A 19,579-nucleotide genomic window follows, 5' to 3' on the forward strand; every position below is an offset into this window, starting at 1 on the left:
TTTAATGGGCAAATGTTATGTCCCAGGCCCTCTAGGGGTTGATGCTGGAATTAGAAGATGAAAACCTGCCACTGACCTCAAACAGGTCACAGTCTAATAAGAGACCAGTGAAATATAGCTATAATTTAGTGAATATAATGATGTAATTAATGGTAGCTCCTGCATAACACCCCTCCCTGCTCTCCACATCTCAGTAGCTTATCATGAAAAAAAGTTTAGTTTTTTGCTCATGCAAAGTCCAGTGTAGGTTAGGAGACCCTCTTCCTTCTTATAATCACAGCATAAGGGACACCTTGTCATCACAGTGGGGTAAAGAAGATGGAGAAGGAGCGTTCGCTCTTAACTGCCTTGACCCATAAGTAAAGCACATCATTTCTGCTCATGGTCCATTGGTCAGGATGGGTCACGTGGCCACCCTAAGTTAATTCCATGGGAGCCAGGAGATGTAGGGGAGTTCACAGGTGCTTGGTGAGCACTGACTGTCTCTGTCTCCCTAGGAAATGCTATGACACCAGCAAGCAAGGGATCCAGTATTAATTAAGATTCTTTGGGTTCAGGTAACAAACCAGCTTGAGTTAGCACAAACAAAAAAGAAAACTTATTACAAGGATTTTGAGGTGTCTTCAAGAATCAAATGGCAGAAATAAAACTGAACATCCAGCAGGGATTAGAATCAGGAAATGCAAAAGCACTGAGACACGTCTCTTGACTTGGTACCACTGTGAGGAAAAAAAAAAGTAAGTGACTTGGTTTTTAGTTTCCTAGACAATCCAGTAGTTACAAACAATTCAGTAGGTGTGTTTTGGGGAGTTCAGGTATTCCTAATGAGGACCATTTAACCCACATTAAGAAGAGAGGGAGGAAGGGAGGATGAGCATTCAAAAGGAGATGATATCTGCCCTGAGTTTTTAAATATATATGTATTTGTGGTAAAACTGTCCTGAGTTTTAAATACTAAGAAGGAATCAGGTAAAGACAAAGTGCAAGATCACTCCAGGCAGCAGATGCTACAAGCCAAGAACTGGATATATAGAAAAGCTCGGAATAAATCGGGAAATAAGACTATTTTTTATGGAGAGAGTTTAGGGTGAAGTGACAGACACTGTTAGGTGACTACCCAATACACAGTCTCTGTTCTCCTCCCTTGCTAATAGATTCTTGATTTTTTTTTTTTTTTCCCGGTCATGCCACACAGCTTGTGGAATCTTAGTTTCCCAGCCAGGGATTGAACCTGAGCCAAGACAGTGAAAGCGCTGAGTCCTAACCACTGAACCACCAGGGAATTCCCAGGTCTATGAATTCTCTTGAGTTACTTTTTTGGCATGGTTTGATATATGGGTCACATTCCATTTTTTTTCCCCTATGTTGATATCCAGCTGTTCTAGTATCATTGTTGTAAAGCCTATCTTCCCCCTATTTTAAATATCTTGGCCTCTTTGTCAAAATCCTTTGACTATGTTAGAGTCTATTTCTGAAATCTCTATTTTGTTCCATTTTTTTATTCCACTGATTTTTGTGTCCCCAAGCTTTCTCCAATGCTGCTACGTGGGATGGTTGGCATTCATGTGTGTGCAGCCCAGAAGGGTGAGGGAGTTAAAGTCTTCTGGGGCAACCATCAAGTAGTGGGGGACGGAAGTCAATAGAGAAATACTTCTCCAGCAGACAATTTCCAGAATTCTGTGTGCTCCTCAGGCAGCCCTGGGAGAACTGAGGCCCAGTGACCCCAACGGGGACCAGCATAATAACATACTCTTTAAATCAGCTTTTCTTCTTTCCCTATTTCATTTTCTTTTGTACCTCAGTCTTCTGGGATCAACTCCCAAATAGACTATCTGACTCAAGTTCTTGTCTCAGTCTCCATTTTTGGAAGGAACCCAGGCCAAGTTTTGATTGTCAACCCCATTTTCTTCTCTTTTAGCTGGGAGCAATACTGTCTGACACTGATTCATGTTGGGAGAAGACAGAGTATAAGAAATAGGCTGGGACCATTTTTTAAGGCATTAAATATCATCTAAGAAATTTGGATTCTGTCCTGTAGGGAAGAAGAAAACTCAAAAACACTGAGTACAAGATTGACATGATTAGACGATTTAAGATCCTTTATCGACCCAAGACTTGAAGATTCTCTGAATTTTAGTTTCTTTAATTAATAAATTGCAAAAGTACCACTTCCTTGTCTATTTCATATAGGGACCAAATCACGAAGACCAAATTAGATGATGCACATTCCACAGGAGCTAAATAAAAGCAGGGTGTTACTATTATTAATTCAATCTGAAGTATGTCATATGTTAGCGTGGGAACTAAGCATTCTAGTACTTTTTCAAAAATCTTCTAATTTGTCAATTAGCATTTCCAACTGTGGAAAAAGTATATTTTCAGCATGTGACTTCATGGGCCAAGGAATCCAAATGCAATATTGGGTTGTATCTACAAGATAGCAGAATAATGAACTGTAATTTTATATATCTGTAAGGAACCGTAGAGTCTAAACTAACAAGGGTCTTAAACAGATGGAAATGGGCCTTCTAAGACTGATGGGGAAATTGTGATGTCTCAGGTTTCCTTTATCTTTCTGCTCTGCCAACTCGATAATGTGATTTCCATCTTCAAACCAAGATGGTTGCTGCAACTTTTGACATCATGTCCACTTCCAGGGAGGAGGGAAAAAGTGGAAGGGAAGAAGGTGAGTCTTCAAGCTGAGTCAGTGCCTCCTCTCCAAGAACTTCCTGGAAGTCTCATCTAATGATTTCTATTTATGGCTCACTGGCCACTCTTTAAGCACAAGGAGAGCTGGGAAATGTAGTCTTTTAGCTGTGTGTAAGTCAGCTCACCCCAAAATCAGGGTCCCATCAGTAAGGAAATAGAAGAGAATGGGTATTGGGTAGGCGATTAGCCTACCCAATCTTGGCCAGACATGGTGTCTTGCTCTTACTTGTTGTTGGCTGATTGGGCAAGTTGCTTTCTGAGATTCAATTTCTACTTCTGTAAAATGGTGCTAAAAATGTGTACTTTTTAAAGATTTATATTTTACAAACCACTTTGAGGGTTCTGTGAGATAATCCAAATAGTATGCCTGGCACGATGCTTGGCGCAATGTAAGTGCTCAACGTATACCTGTTGAATCAAACTCTAATAGTACCCTGTGCTAGGTGCTAGGCTTGAAGTAAGAAACACCACAGGACACATCTCTTCCCTCAAGGGACAATGTAGAATGTATGTGTGTGTGTGTGTGTGGAGATGTGTCACAAAGGCACTGTGCTTCTCCACCCAGACCCCCTCTTCTTGCCCTGGTACCCGTATCCCCAGATACTGGCAAGTGTGGCTATTGATGGCTCCCAGCCACACACCTCAGTGGGAACTTTCTTCAGCTGCACAGAACTGCCTGCTTACAGGTTCTGCTCCCTCTTGGGGGTGGTCCATCACCAGTGAGCGGCTAATGCATGGTAAAAAGCCCAGTCCCTTTGCCTCAATTCTGGGACAATTCCGAAGGTCATCATGGCTCCAGAACTCTCCAAAGGATCACTCAAGACTCAGCTGCACCTCTGTTTCACCTCCCTTCCCCAATCCAGTCCTTCTTCCTTCATCTTCTTACCAGTGTCTCTCTCAAAAGCATCCCCCAGTCACCTTTCTGCTTGCAACCCTCCTTCTCAGAGCCCATTACCAGGAAACCTAGTTAATGATACATGATAAGTTACTGCCTAGTCCAGTTCTCAGCTGTCTTCAGTCACAAGGGCTGGACCTAAAGTCATCAGGACAGCCGTTTTTGTCTCTTTCATCACTTCCCTGCATCTTCTCTGCATGACGGCTTTTGGAGAAGCCAGGCTTTCCTGACCACTGGTGGGCCTAATGCCATCTCAAAACTTCTTTTCAAATTCGTCTCCCAAAGCTAATCCTCTCATTCTCTGGGTATTTCTTCTGGGAACTGTATCAGTTCCAAGACAGCATTTGATTGGCCCAGTTCAGCTTTTCAAGTCAAGCCACCTCGTAGGCTGCCAACAAACCAAGAGACTGGCTGACTTTGTGTCAGGGACCCACCTCCAGTTTGATCAGCTGTGGTCATTGGCATAAGGCTGTGGGGAAAGCTCAGGGCTTTAGGGCCTCCCTTTCAGCAGGGTTAGTGGGGGGATGGGTAGGCATTGTGAGTAAGGATAAGAAGGTGATATCAGTGCAAATGCAACTCCTAAAAACCTAGATGAAAGGAAAGGACAAGAATCAGAACACTGTGTTTAAGCAAGGAGGCAGGGCTGTTGGCCCTGTGTTCTAGGCTAAGGAGACAATCAGCTGGATTTGGAATGAAGGGTTGAGGGAGGCAGAGGGGAGAGTGGGTATGTGTGGAATGAAGTCATGTGGATTAGCCCAGCCTGTTTTCAAAGGAAGTTGAACTCTGATATTGGACCACAGGAAGAAAGCAGGGACCCAGGGGCCAAGAGCAGGAGAGAGAAGGAAGCAGCAAGCAGTCAGGTGTCCCTGGGACAGGTTGAGTTACCTTCTGTTCCCTCAGTACGTGTTGTACTCCATGGGGACTCCTCAGCTTGCCCATGGGGCAGGTTCTCCCAGACCATGCGCCAGCCCTTTGAGTGTTTCCTTCCATCTTCTGTGCCCTGAATAACAGCATCTGGGTCTCAAAAGTCCCAACATCTGAGCCTCTTCCTGCTCTGTCTCAGGGAGGTGTGATACGTCCTCACATCTGGGGATGGCCACAGTGGCATTCTTACATTGCGTTGACCCCTCCCCACTCCCAAACTGTAGAAGACAAGAGGCATTATCTGCTTTTTATTATGCTGTCCAATTCAGTGACTGCTAGCCTCCTGTGGCCCCTTACGTTTAATTACACTTAAATAAAAATGTAAAATTCTGTCCCTCAGTCACATTGCCCATATTTCATTGCTCAGTAGCCTTGTGTGTCTAGTGGCTACAATACTGGACAGTAGAGATGGAGATCAGTTCCATCATTCTAGAAAGTTCTATGAGACTGTGCTGCCTTAGAGTGTGAGCTTCCAAGGTGAGTCCATCTTGTTCTTTATGGTCACCCTGGTCCCTGCATCAGCGCTGAGCACAAAGCACATATTTAATAAGCAGTTGTGGAATGAATGATTCGATGAACAGATCTCCACTTGGAAAGAAAAGGAGACTCAGATAAGTGTTACTTCCGTAGATGGTCCATCGGATATATGACAGAGCTGAGACTCCAACCCAGTTCCTCCACCTCCAAGCACAGGTCTCATTCAGCTTCTCCCTGATTTGCCAACTGGGGCTTCCCAGGTGGCTTAGTGGTAAAGAATCTACCTGCCAATGCAGGAGACACCGGAGACGCAGGTAAGATCCCTGGGAAGAGTCTCTGGAGGAGGAAACGGCAACCCACTCCAGTATTCTTGCCTGGAAATTTCCATGGGCAGAGGAGCCTGGCGGGCTACAGTCCATGGAGTCCCAAAGAGTCAGACATAACAGCCCTCACGCACTCTGACAGGAGGAAGTGGTCTGACGCTGTCACCTTAGCAACCTCCTGCAGCTGATTGGAAAATCACTGGATTTTTTCCCAGTTTTATTGAGAAATAGTTGGTATTCATCACTGTATACACTTAAGGGATACAGCTTAATGGTTTGATTTACATATGTCTTGCAACGGTCACCACAATAGGTTTCATTAACATCTGTCATTTCTTATAGATACAATAAATGAAGAAAACGAAAGCAATTTTTCAATTGATAAATGTTACAATGGATGAAAGTTTAATGCCTCCACCTCTCCTTCCCTGTCCCCTCCCTCAAATTTTATCTTACTTTTAATTATATTATATCAATAATTAATGTTTGTATCATTACGACAACATAAGCATTGTGCACTGCAGGACCTATTAGAAAGCTGTGACTACATGTTCTTCTTCCTTTTTTTAATTGGAATATATTAACCTACAATACTGTGTTAGTTCTAGGTGAACAGCATAATGATTCAAAATTTCTATACCTTATAACATGATCATTATGAAAAAAAAAAAAAACCACTTAAAAAATGATGGTTTCTTTGCTCCAAGGTAAGGAATAGAAAAGACAGAACATATAGAAGAGTAGAAAGACCACTGATGCATTTTTGTAACACTAAAACCAGCTCTGTTAACATTTGGGATGTTACCTCCAAATGTCTTTCAATAAAGCGGTGTTTGAGGTTTGCCACAGTGTTCTGTCTTTTGCTTTAGAAAATTGATTTCCAAGAAGTTACTTAGGCCAAAAGCTTTCTGTTTCTTTCTTTCAGCCTTATCATGAAGATTTGAGGCTTCATTTCTCTCTTTAGATATCAGCACAATCCTGGATTCTTGGATATTTCCCCCTCCACGAAACAAGCGTGCTGCAACCATGCTAAGGGAGAGCTCAGTCATGTACTACTCTTTGCGATCCTATGAACTATAGCCTGCCAGGCTCCTCTGTCCATGAGATTCTTCTGGCAAGAATATTGGAGTGGGCAGTCATTTTCTCCTCCAGGGGATCTTCCCAACCCAAGGATCAAACTCATGTCTCCTGTGTCTCTAATATTGACAGGTGGACTCTACCACTGAGCCACTTGGGAAAGCTGTGATAAGATAGTTCAGTTCAGTCACTCAGTCACGTCCGACTCTTTGCAACCCTAAGGATTACAGCACACCAGGCTTCCCTGTCCATCATCAACTCCTGAAGCTTGCTCAAACTCATATCTATCGAGTTGGTGATGCCATCCAACCATCATATCCTCTGTCATCCCCTTCTCCTCCCACCTTCAATCTTTCCCAGCATCAGGGTCTTTTCCGATGAGTCATTGCTTCACATCAGATGGCCAAAGTATTGGAGTTTCAGCTTCAGCATCAGTCCTCCCAATGAATATTCAGGACAGATTTCCTTTAGGATTGACTGGATCTCCTTGCAGTCCAAGGGACTCTCAAGAGTCTTCTCCAACACCACAGTTCAAAAGCATCAATTCTCTGGCACTCAGCTTTCTTTATAATACAACTTTCATATCCATATATGACTACTGGAAAAACCATAGCTTTGACTAGATGGACCTTTGTTGGCAAAGTAATGTCTCTGCTTTTTAATATGCTATATAAGTTTGTCATAGCTATTCTTCCAAGGAGCAAGCATCTTTTAATTTCATGGCTGCAGTCACCATCTGCAGTGACTTTTGAGCCCAAGAAAGTAAAGTCTGTCACTGTTTCCATTGTTTCCCCATCTATTTGCCATGAAGTGATGGGACAGGATGCCATGATCTTTGTCTTCTGAATGTTGAGTTTTAAGCCAGTTTTTTCACTCTCCTCTTTCACTTTCATCAAGAGGCTCTTTAGTTCTTCTTCACTTTCTGCCATAAGGGTGGTATCATCTGCGTATCTGAGGTTATTGATATTTCTCCTGGCAATCTTGATTCCAGCTTGTGTTTCATCCAGCCCAGCATTTCGCATGATATATTCTGCATGTAAGTTAAATAAGCAGGATGACAATATACAACCTTGACATACTCTTTTCCCTATTTCGAACAAGTCTGTTGTTCTATGTCCAGTTCTAACTATTGTTTCTTGACCTGCAAACAGATTTCTCAGGAAGGAGGTCAGGTGGTCTGGTATTCCCATCTCTTTAATAATTTTCCACAGTTTGCTGTGATCCACACAATCAAAGACTTTGGCATAGTCAGTAAAGCAGAAGTAGATGAGATAAGATACAGCCCAAGGCTAATAGGATGGCTTCTCTGGTGGCTCAGATGGCAGAGTCTGCCCACTATGTGGGAGACCTGGGTTCAATCCCTGGGTCAAGAAGATCCCCTGGAGAAGGGCATGGCAACCCACTTCAGGACTCTTGCCTGGAGAATCCTCAGGACAGAGGAGTCTGGTGAGCTTCAGTCCCGCGGGGGTGCAAAGAGTCAGACCCGGCTGAGCAGCTAACACTTTCACTTTCACTTTTCAAGGCTAATAGGATATTAAAGCTGGTGGCTGGGGCTGGAGATTTCATATCTGCCTGTGAGGAGAGCACAGCCACTGGCTCTTCACTCCCAGGGAGGTGAAGATGAGTTGCCTGCTTTAAAAAAGCGAGACACCATCAAGGCTGCCTCATGAGCCAATGTAGGGATGGGGTGTGGGTTCCCATTATTTGTATAGTATGAGGATTCCAAGTGGATCCCAAGTGGACAAGTGAAAACTTGTCCTGAACTGCTAAAACTCTGGGGACCTCAGGTTCCATGAAGTCCTGGAATAGGGACACTTCCATAATTAGGGGTTCAGTTTGCTCACAGAAACCCCATGAGGATGGGCTTTTATGATGCACGTGAGGAAATAAGCCACAAGCAGTCAGCAGCTGAAATAGCACAGGATTTTACACACCAAGAACTAAAGATAGTAGAAACTTTGAAACAAGCAGGATTAAAATTTTTGAAGAGACAAAAGGAGAGACTTCCCTGGCCATCCAGTGGTTAAGATTCTGTGCTTTCAAAGCAAGGGATGTGGGTTTGATCCCTGATGGGGGAACTAAGATCCCACATGTCATGCATTGCAGCCAAGACAATATTAAAGAAAGAAAGAAAGGAAAGAAGGAAAGGAAAGGAACAGCCACTTTAAACCTTAAAGCCAGAACAGAATAGCATGAGAAAAGAATACACGGGCTTAAAATTGTCTACATAGACATTCTAGGAAAGATATAATAAAATTATTGAAATAAAGGGAGTCCATGAATTCAGAGATGTGAGGGGGAAATGAAAATCTCCTTTGAAAGGATGTTTCTGTGAAAAACAGTTGTTAAACTTCCCCTGTGAACTAGGCACTGTTTCAGGGGTTTCAACGACAATATAGTAACTCATTAGATGTGCACAAGCTCGTGAAATTGGTCGCACTCTGAGGAGGCAGAGAGTATGCTGATGGGCCCATGGACGGGCCATCCCCAGGGCAGTCAGAGAATAAAAATGAAATGTTACATATAAAATAAATCACTTTACATGGATTATCTCATTTAGCTCTCATTTAACAATCTCATTAATCCTCACAACAATCCCTCCAGGCAGGAGTTATTATTACCTCCATTATGTGGCCAAGGACACCGAGCTTACAGCCGTCTAAGACATTTCCCTGATGTTTACACAGTCACCAAGCAATACAGCTGGGATTCAAACTGAGGCAAATTGAATCCACTGTCCAAGCTTCTAACAGAGACACTGGCTGTTCGTTTTGATTCTAATTTTTTTGCATTATTTAATTTTGAATAGGCAATACAGTTCCTGACTCAAAATGTACCAAAAGGTCTAGAACATCTCTAAAGCGTCTCTGTCCCACTTCTGTCCCCCAGTATTCCTAGTTTCTTGTGTAACTTCAAGAGTTATTTTGTGACCATAGAAGCAAGTGTTTATAGATATCACTACATACAAGTCTATCTACATAAATGCGTACTCATTCTACACAGTTGGAAGTTTCATCTATACCCTGTTCTTATCTTGCTGTTTTCATTTAACACCCTGTCTTGGAGTACATTCTGTATTAGTATAGAATAATGATAATACAATAATATCATAGGATATATACTATGATTAATATCAGAATATAATGACAAAATAACAAAGGGCTTCCCCATTCTTGTTTATGATGGCAGGAGACTCTATAATACAGGTCTGTATTATAATTAACTATACCTCTATGTTGGATATTCAAGTTGCTTCCAACCTTCTGAATAACTGGATACACATAAGAAATCTGTTTCTAAAGGCTATACTGCTGGGTCAGAGTTATGTAAATTTGTGAAGTTAGATCGTACTATAAAGCAATCTGTGACTAGTTACAAATCATGGGGACCTTTTAAAAACTGACTGTTTGATGATGAAAAATACATAGTAATTAGGAAAAAAACCCTAGAATCACCCATAAATCATAAACCCAGAGATATTCACTGTTAACATTGGTATAATCTTCTGAGCCCTTTTCCAGGTGTATGTACATACATTGGCAATTACACTATTTACTTGGATTTTATTTGAATTTTTTACACTGAACTTCCATATCCTAACCATTTATTATCTTATTTAAATATTCTTTATAAATGACATTTTCAAGATTGCCTACTATTCCATAATTTACTTAACATATATCCTTGGTATTGGACACTTAGTTATTGCCAATTTTTTTTCATATTTTAGAAAGCTCTGCAATGAATAATTTCTGTATGTAAATTATTATTTCCATCTTTGTCTGATTTCCTAATCACTTTCTATTCTAATCACCAGAATTAAAAACTAAAAGCAGAAGTTTTTTAAATCTTTGCGGCCCCACGGACTATAGCCCAGCAGGCTCCTCTGTCCATGGGATTCTCCAGGCAAGAATGCTGGAGTGGGTTGCCATGCCCTCCTCCAGGGGAATCTTCCCCACCCAGGGATCAAACCACGTCTCTTACATCTCCTGCATTGGCAGGCAGGTTCTTTACAACTAGCGCCACCTACGAAGCCCGAATACATACTGTTCAGTTCAGTCCAGTTCAGTTGCTCAGTCATGTCCGACTCTTTGCAACCCCATGAATTGCAGCACGCCAGGCCTCCCTGTCCATCACCAACTCCCGGAGTTCACTCAGACTCACATCCATTGAGTCGGTGATGCCATCCAGCCATCTCATCCTCTGTTGGCCCCTTCTCCTCCTGCCCCCAATCCCTCCCAGCATCAGAGTCTTTTCCAATGAGTCAACTCTTCTCATGAGGTGGCCAAAGTACTGGAGTTTCAGCTTCACCATCATTCCTTCCAAAGAACACCCCGGACTGATCTCCTTTAGGATAGACTGGTTGGATCTCCTTGCAGTCCAAGGGACTCTCAAGAGTCTTCTCCAGCACCACAGCTCAAAAGCATCAATGCATACTGTTAATATACACTTAATATACCCTGTCCTCTTTTAGTTGTGCCGATTGATGCTCCAACGTCTTCATCTCATCACTTTTTGAAACACATGGAGTTTTATCCTATAATATAGGGAATTCAGCAAAAAATGACATCTGTTGCTTTGTTCTTATGATTATATATGTAATGCTTATTTATTATTATAAACAAGTGGAAAAGAACAAAACTTAAAACAATCCATAATCACAAAATTTTGGGCTAATCACTGTTAAAATGGTGTTGACTTTCTAGGCTTTTCTCTGCTCAAATATTTTCGATGAAATTGTCATTAAATATGCTTCAAAATCACCACCTTTATTTTTGCCAATTTGAAGCTAAAAATGGGATTTCTTATTTGAATTTGTCATATTTGTGGCAAATATTTTTCTCAGTTTCTTGATGGCTTTTTTATTGTGTTTATTACATTCTGAATTTTTGTGATCAGATCTAGAAATCTTTCTTTCATCTCCCCTGTGAGTATGTGCTCAGTCACTTCAGTTGTGTCCGACTCTTTGCGACCCTATGGACTGCAGCTCCTCTGTCCATGGGGACTCTCCAGGCAAGACTACTGGAGGGTTGTCATGCCCTCCTCCAGGGGATCTTCTGGACTCAGGGACTGAACCTGCATCTCCTGTGTCTTCTGCATCGCAGGCAAATTCTTTACTGTGGAGCCCCAGGGGAAGACCTTCACCTCCCCTAGCCCTTTCAAAACCATTTTGCCAAAGGGTTAAGAGTGATAGGGCGTAAAGTAACATAGAAGAGAAAGAGTTGTAGGGAGCACAGTGTCCTAGCTGCAATCAGCCATGTAAAGGGCGCTGGCCTGCATCCATTCAACAGGCGTTATTTGTACCCACTTATCACTACATGTGCCCCTTAAAGGCACAGAGATGAATCATGCATGATTCTCTCTCCCGTAGGGAGGTAAGATGAGCATGAGCCGTGACTCAAGACCGGCAATGTATTCCAACCATTCTAGAGGAGGAAACATGGCTCCAGTTCAGGAAGGGGCAGGCAAGGAAGGCTTCCTGGGGGAGAGGGTATTTGAGCTAGACCTGGATGATTGGGAAAGCATGCAGCATATGGGTAAGAGGACAGGAGGAGATGGAGCTGCAGGAATTGCTAAGGGTAGAAGGTGTCACTTTCCTGCCAGGAAGGGAACAAAAAGACACTGTTAGGGTATGAGGCAAAAACAAAACAAAACCAAACCCTCCTCCTTAGAGTAATGGGCAAATACAGGCTGTCTCCCACTCACAAAGAAAGAGTTGTATTTGAACAGACCATCTTCTTATGAAGGTTTGAAATTCCAAATTGACTTGTCCATTTAACCCACATCATACTTGCAACATTAACCAGTAGAATATCGTTTGATGGTGACGTCAGTCAAAGCGGAAACACATTGAAAGATCTTTCTTGAAGATAGGTCCTTGAGGTAATACAGTTTTATTTTCATTTTTAAATTATTATTATTATTTTGGCCATCTTGTGGGATCTAGTTGCCCCAACCAGGGACGGGACCGTGGCCCTGGGCAGTGAAAGCGTGGGTCCCAAACACTGGACCGCCAGGGAAGTCTCTGAGATAATACAGCTTTAACTGGGATAAGATGAGGTAGGAGTTTGTGACTTTTGTGACTTCAGAGGAGACCTCTGAGCACTCTCCAGGTGTTTATGCAATGAGGCCAGCACGTCAAGTGCTTTGGCCAGTGATGGGTTCAAATTGGCCAGGGCGTGGCCAAATTGTTAGTTATTCATGCTTACTCAGGATAACTCCTTCCTTTTCTGAAGAGCTGCTTCAATCTCCCACTCCTGAATCCAGCTGAGTTCTATAGGGGAGGGGCTGTAACTTCCTGACCAACCTCAGGGTCGCAGAGCTTGGTCCAAGGGGTGAACTCTTAACCTGACCTGAACCAATAAGAGGGGCCCCCTGAGCAGTGCTGAATGGGCAGAGAGAGAACCCTGTCTTTCCTTTCTGGCTTTGGAGCTCTGAGGATCAGCATCCTCCAAGCCATTTGAAGGCATCAAGATAATGAAGGCCAAGAGAAGCCAAGGCAAAAGGATTCAAGAAAATCCAATCCTTCCACTAGCTGTCCTGCTTCCTGAAGTCCTCCTTCCGTACTGATACTGCCCTAGTGTCCTGCCTAAGAGTACTCCTTTTTGGTTTAAGCTAATTTGAATTGGGTTCCTGCCACTTGCAACCAGAAGAATCCTGTCTGACACAAAGAGGAATAAAAGTCTGATTCTTACATCTAATTTCACTGCCAAGTTTAACGTCTTTCACTTCTTCAGTATATGTGCACCAGTAGCAATATTCCAGCCTTTAAAAAAAATTCTACAGTAATTTTTAGAGTAATGCATGTTCATTACAGGGCTTTCCTGGTGGCTCAGCTGGTAAAGAATCCACCTGCAGTGTAGGAGACCTGGGTTCGATCCCTAGGTTGGGAAGATCCCCTGGAGAAGGGAACAGCTACCCACACCAGTATTCTGGCCTGGAAAATTCCATGGACTATATAGTCCATTTGATGGCAAAGAGATGAACACGACTGAGCGACCTTCACTTTCATGTTCATTACAGAGATTTAGGCTATACCAATAAGCAAAAAGAAAAGGAGATTCACCTACTACCCTATTCCTCGAGACAGTCGCTCTTAGCACATTGGGATTCCCTGCTCCCTCACTTTTGACTATCATCTGTGTATCTATTTATCTTTGATCGCTTTTTCTCTTTGATCTATCTCTTTGATCTGTCATCTACCTATCATCTATCTATTCATTATGTGTCACAAATGGTTTAATTTTCTGCATAATAACTCACTCTTCACCACAACCCTTTGACATAGGTATTATTACTTCCAGTATAACAGGTGAGAAAACTGAAGCTTAGAAAAGCACGGAAAGGTTAGAGAACACAGGCTCAGAGCGGTTAGCTATCTAACCCAAGGACTTAAAACTGGCAAATGATGAGGAGTTGGGGTTTGAATCTAGGTGGTTTTGCTCTCAAATCTATATTCTTGGCTACCACACTATACTGACTGTATCTAAAGTTAAAATCACACAGTAATACTCTTCTGTATCCTGTGTCATTATCAAAATATCCCGGATTCTTTCTGTGTATGCTATCTACTGTGACTTTCAGAGATGCTCAGTATCCTGTAACAAAAATGCACCAAACTCTATTGAAACAGACTCAGACTGATGGGCATTGAGATTGCTTCTAAATTTTCACTATTATAAAAATATCTCGATGCAAGAACATATTTTAAAAATGTCTTGATAACATAAGACAAGACCCTTAAATTATTCCCTTAGGTCAGAGTCCCAGAAGTGAAGTTACTGGGTTGGTGGGTCTGCAGATGGTTTTGTGGTTTTGACATCTGCAGCCACCTACTCCTCAGAACAGCTTAGGCTCTCCTGCCTGGGAGCTGTGACGCTGTTTTTTAGTTTAGTTGGTTTCTTTTTTAACAGTTAAAGAAATGGGACTAAATTCACATAAGATAACATTCACCATTTCAAAGTGTAAAATTCCATATTTTTTCATTTATTCACAACATTGTACAGCCATTGTGCTTCTGTCGTGTCCGACTCTTTGCGACCTCGTGGACTGTAGCCGGCCGGGCTCCTCAGTCCATGGGGATTCTCCAGGCAAGAATACTGGAGTGGGTTGCCATGCCCTCCTCCAGGGGATCTTCCTTACTTAGGGATCAAACCCGTGTCTCCTGCATCTCCTTGCATTGGCAGGCAGCTTCCTTTACCACTAGCACTACCTAGGAAGCCCCATCACCACTCTCTAATTTCAGTACAGTTCACCATCTCCCCAAAGAAACTCTATACTCATTAGCAGTCACCGCCCCTTCCACTTCCTCCCAGCCCCTGGCAACTTCTGATTTACTTTCTGTCTCCACGTATTTGCTTTTTCTGAATAACATACATAAATACAATCACACAGTATGTGACTTTAAAAAAAACGAATTATTTATTTGGCTGCGCTGAGTCTTAGTTGCAGCACATGGGATCTTTGTTATCAAGCACGAGATCTTCACTATGGCATGCGCATTCCTGAGTAGCTACTGAACACTGGCCCCCTATATTGGGAGCACAGGGTCTTAACTGCTAGACCACCAGGGAAGTCCCCAGAATGTGACACTTTATGTCTGGCTTCATTCACTTAGCATGTTTTCAAAGTTCATCCATGTTGTAGCATGTATCAGAGCTTCTTTCTTTTTTATGGCCAAATAATATTGCATTGTATGGCTAGACCACAAATTGTCTATCCATCCAACAGCTGATGGACATTTGGGTGGTTTCCACTTTTCACCCTTTATGAAGGTTATGAACTGTTATGAACTTTTTTTAGTTCTTAATGTTATGAAGGAGAGAGAGAGAGGAGGGTTTTTTTTATAGGCAGAAAGAAGATGATAAAAGGATTTGTGGGGGAAGGCTCACCAATTTACTTAAGTAGTGAAATATAGGCATACAGGAGTTTGGACGTGGTGGTGTCTGGGGGGAAGAGATCACCTCTTCCTGAGCTTTTGGACAATGCCTACACAAGGCAAAAATAGAATTCATACAAGCTTTTTGTTGTTGAGGACAATCTGGATGTAATACAAGAAACGAAGGACTGCTGAAGGACCGTAACTTTTACAAATGCTTTTAGAACATATTTTTCTAGGTTTTCTCAGTTGTTTTTGTTTCGGGTTTCTGAGTTTTTATGGTTGGTTTATAAACAGCATGCATAACTTTTGTTCAGAAACTTAACTTACTGGTCTTGATTACTATCAAGCCTGTTCTCAGTTGCACACCTCTGCCTCTGCCAGGTAGGTCTCTCACTGCAACCAAAACTGTGTACCTGATGCCAGTGAAATCTAAGAGCTAAGTTCCTGGCCGGAGCCTTGAAGGTCACTCTGACCTCATACTCTGGATAGAGCCCAGGCAGCTATCGTCACGCCAAGATGTTGCTGTTGTTCAGTTACAGAGTCATGTCTCACTCTTTGCAACCCCATGGACTGCAGCATGGCAGGCTTTCCTGTCTTTCACCCTCTCCCGGAGCTTGCTCAAACTCGTGTCCATTGAGTTGGTGATGCCATCCAACCGTCTCATCCTCTGTTGCCCCCCTTTTCCTCCTGCCCCCAATCATTCCCAGCATCAGGATCTTTTCCAGTGAGTCACCAGGTAGTTCTGTTGTATTCCCCCACTCCCCTAGATGTGTTGTGTATATTTTAAAATATTTAATCTAATTCTTCTATAGGATATGCTGATAGCTGTCATATACAATTTAGACCACAGAGTATAGGAAATTGAGATAGACCATGACCTAGGAGAAAAGGAATCACTGTTGCTGTAATTGATGTCTGTTCTGCTTGACATCTTTGTGGGAGGAGTGAGCAGATTTCAGTTATATAAGGGATGGTTATTTCATGTCAGGCAGGTGCACTCTTATGTTTGAGGAGTTTGGGTATTAGGTGGCAAAAGGAGTGGATTATAGTGGGCATCTGGCTTTGGTTACCCAGCTTCTAAATTTGGAAACCCTTCTACAATAGGAGGCAGATATCACCTCCCATATCTCCCATTACACACCCTGAAAATGCCACACGTTTGCTTTCCAGCCTCCTTTGCAGCTAGGCCTGGGCTCATGAGCTAGACTCTGCCAATGAGAAGCACCTGCCCCAGGACTCAGAGAGGACAGGCTGCAGGGACTGTGAAGGTTCATTTTGTGAGGGGGGCAGCTGCAGGGTCAGCTCCATCCAGTATCCAAAGTGGGATGGGCTTCAGTGGTGTCAGTAGTTCCTGCCATGTTCCGTACTTAGGGACAGTGGCAGTGGCAGCCACAGGGACCAATTTGGAGATCTGATCTTCACATTGACACTGGCCACACCACTTTAGAGTACCACTCACCAGCCTTCCTGCTTGTGTGTGTGTGTGTGTGTGTGTGTGTGTGTGTGTGTGTGTGTAGCAGGAAGAGGCCAGGGGAGAGATATTTCCTCCCTGTATTCATAAGTGTCTGTTTGGCATTAAGCTTCCCTGGTGGCTCAGACGGTAAGGCGTCTGCCTACAATTCAGGACACCCGGATTCAATCCCTGGGTTGGGAAGATCTCCTGGAGAAGGAAATGGCAACCCACTTCAGTATTCTTGCCTGGAAAATCCCTTGGATGGAGGAACCTGGTAGGCTACAGTCCATGGGATCACAACGAGTTGGACATGACTGAGCGACTTCACTCACTTTCACTTTGGCATTAAATAATGAGTTGCAAGTTAAAGCCTCTGAGGCATGAGGCTTATTTTCAGAAAATGTTCAATCAGAATCTCAGGCTTGGCACCAGGTGGCCAATGAGCAGTTCTGAAAGACAACAAAAATGGTAGACTCATTTCCCAGAATACAAATGAGAAGTGGATGGAGTTCTGGGTGGGGCAGGGTGTTTCAGCCTAGGCCAGGAATCCATCAAGCACTGAAGGGTTTTCTGTGGGGCTCCAGGGCAGGACAGATGACCCAATGGTTCCCCTGGTCAATGTGAGAAAGCATGATGGGAACTGTCACTGGGTACAACTCTGGGGATGTGATTTGTATCGTCACTGATGGAGGAACAGAAATGCCAAAAACGTGCAGTTACCCAGGAGCCACCTGGCTGATGGATGGAATATATGACTCTGGAAGTATGCTGGGGTGGGTATCACTGATGGGAGCTGAAGGAGGGTATCCCCACCTCCTGCCCCACTCCATTACCCCACCCTTCCAGGAAGGAGAAAGAGGGCTGTTCCCTTGGGCTGGAGGGAGTCAGGGTAACGGTGACCACCACTAAAGAAAACCATGCATAACACCTGTGTCGAGAACACCGGCCTGCAGAGGCTGACATCCAGACAGAGGTTGGGGACTTCTCTTAGGCCCAGTGTGCTGTGCCCTCGACCTGTCTTGTCTGTAGCGCTCTAGAGGGGAGTGAGGTCTCTGAGTGTTCAGGCAGGAAGAGGAGGGGTGAGGAAAGAAATTCAGAGAGAACTGGAACCTCTGATTACATGATCAACTAAGAATTTGCTGCCATGGACTGACTGACATCCTCCTCCAAATTCCTATGTTGAAGCTTAACCCCCCAGGTGATGGTATTTGCAGATGGGGCCTTCAGAAGATATTTAGGTTGAGATGAGGTCATGAGGGGCCCCTGTGATGGGAATAGTGTCCTTATAAAAAGAAGGGACACCAGGGCTCCCCCTCCATCACATGAGGACACCGCAGGAAGGTGACTGTCTGCAAGCCAGGAAGAGAACTCTTACCAATTAATAAATCTGCTGGCACCTTGATCTTGGACTTCTCAGGATCCAGAGCCATGAGAAATAAATGTCTGCTGTTTAAGCCTCCTGGTCAGTGGTATTTTGTTATCTCAGTTCAAGGAGGCAAAGACAACTGCACATTCACCCCAAAACAGGCTACTTTAATAACTGGATTTTATTACAGAAATCATTTGAATGGATTAAAATTCAAATAAGAATGGCACATAAGACATTTACTGTGGCTGTTTATAGAGTGCTCAAGACCCAGAAATGTCTACATCAATTTTAAGAATAAACTTCCACGTTCAGACATAGCTGTGTGAGACTCAGATTGGTTACACGTGTCCCTAATGTTAGATCTCAGACCCAAAGAACAATCTGTTATCTTCTCCACACCTAGTTCTTGTTTGCAGCATCCATACCCACCCAGTTGCCCAGCTTTGAAACTGCCCCCCTCCTTGGCTCCTCCCTTGGCACACCTGTTATTAAGCCATACTCCTTCCTCTTAAATATGTCTAAACTATGACCACCTGCTGCCTTCACTGCCACCATCCCTCCTCCCCGGATCTCTGCCACCGCATCCCAACAGGTCTTCTTCTCTGGCTTTTCCTGTTTTGGACAATGATGTTGGAAGCCCTGGGGCAGCCTAAGGAGAAATTCTGGAGCCTTCCTCAACCACGAGAGGAATCCAGAGGCTTTGGGACTAACCAGCAAAGGATACAGGGTGGCCATAGAAGAAGAATGACCTGTATAATTTGGGGTTTGGGAATGGGTGGCGATCTGGGGTTTTAGAAAAGAGGTTAAGTTTGTGATCAGTCTATTCTTAGCCAAATGATTCATGTATGTAACGTATGGGGGCTGATCATGTTAGGGGCTGTCAGTGTTGTTCTTCAAGATGGTGGGTCAGTTTTGCTTAAATGACATAATTGCCTGTTCCTGTATGCTGGGTCTTAGGACTATTAGCTCCTCATACGCCAGCCCTACACTAGATGTGAAGTCAAGGAATCTGCAGGAGAGGCTGGTATTTTTTCCCTAATAATCATTTCCCCTTCTTCAATAATGAAACTCCTGAATTTTAGCCAGACTGAGTGCCATCCACAGTAAAGACTACATGTCTTAACCCCTTTGCGGCTAAGTGTACCCACATGATGAAGTTCTGGCCAACTGTGTGTTATTCTGAGTAGCCTATGGAACGTTCAGGAATTATCTTTAAAGGGAAAGGGCATTCTTTCCCCCCTCTCTATTTTCCTCTTTTTTTCTGGCTGGAATATGGATGTGATGGCTGGAGCTATATCAGCCGTTTTGGATTATGAGGTGAAAGTGTATGTTGAGGATTGGAGGAGCATAGGTCCCCGTGACCGTGGAGCCACTGTACCAGCTCTGGACTCCTATCTTTATGTGAGAAATAAACTTCCACTTTGCTCCAACTTTGCTTCCACTTTGCTACTTTGGATAGGATGCTGCAAAT

The sequence above is a fragment of the Bubalus kerabau genome, chromosome 4 (genome assembly GCF_029407905.1).
Source record: "Bubalus kerabau isolate K-KA32 ecotype Philippines breed swamp buffalo chromosome 4, PCC_UOA_SB_1v2, whole genome shotgun sequence".
Classification (NCBI taxonomy): domain Eukaryota; kingdom Metazoa; phylum Chordata; class Mammalia; order Artiodactyla; family Bovidae; genus Bubalus; species Bubalus kerabau.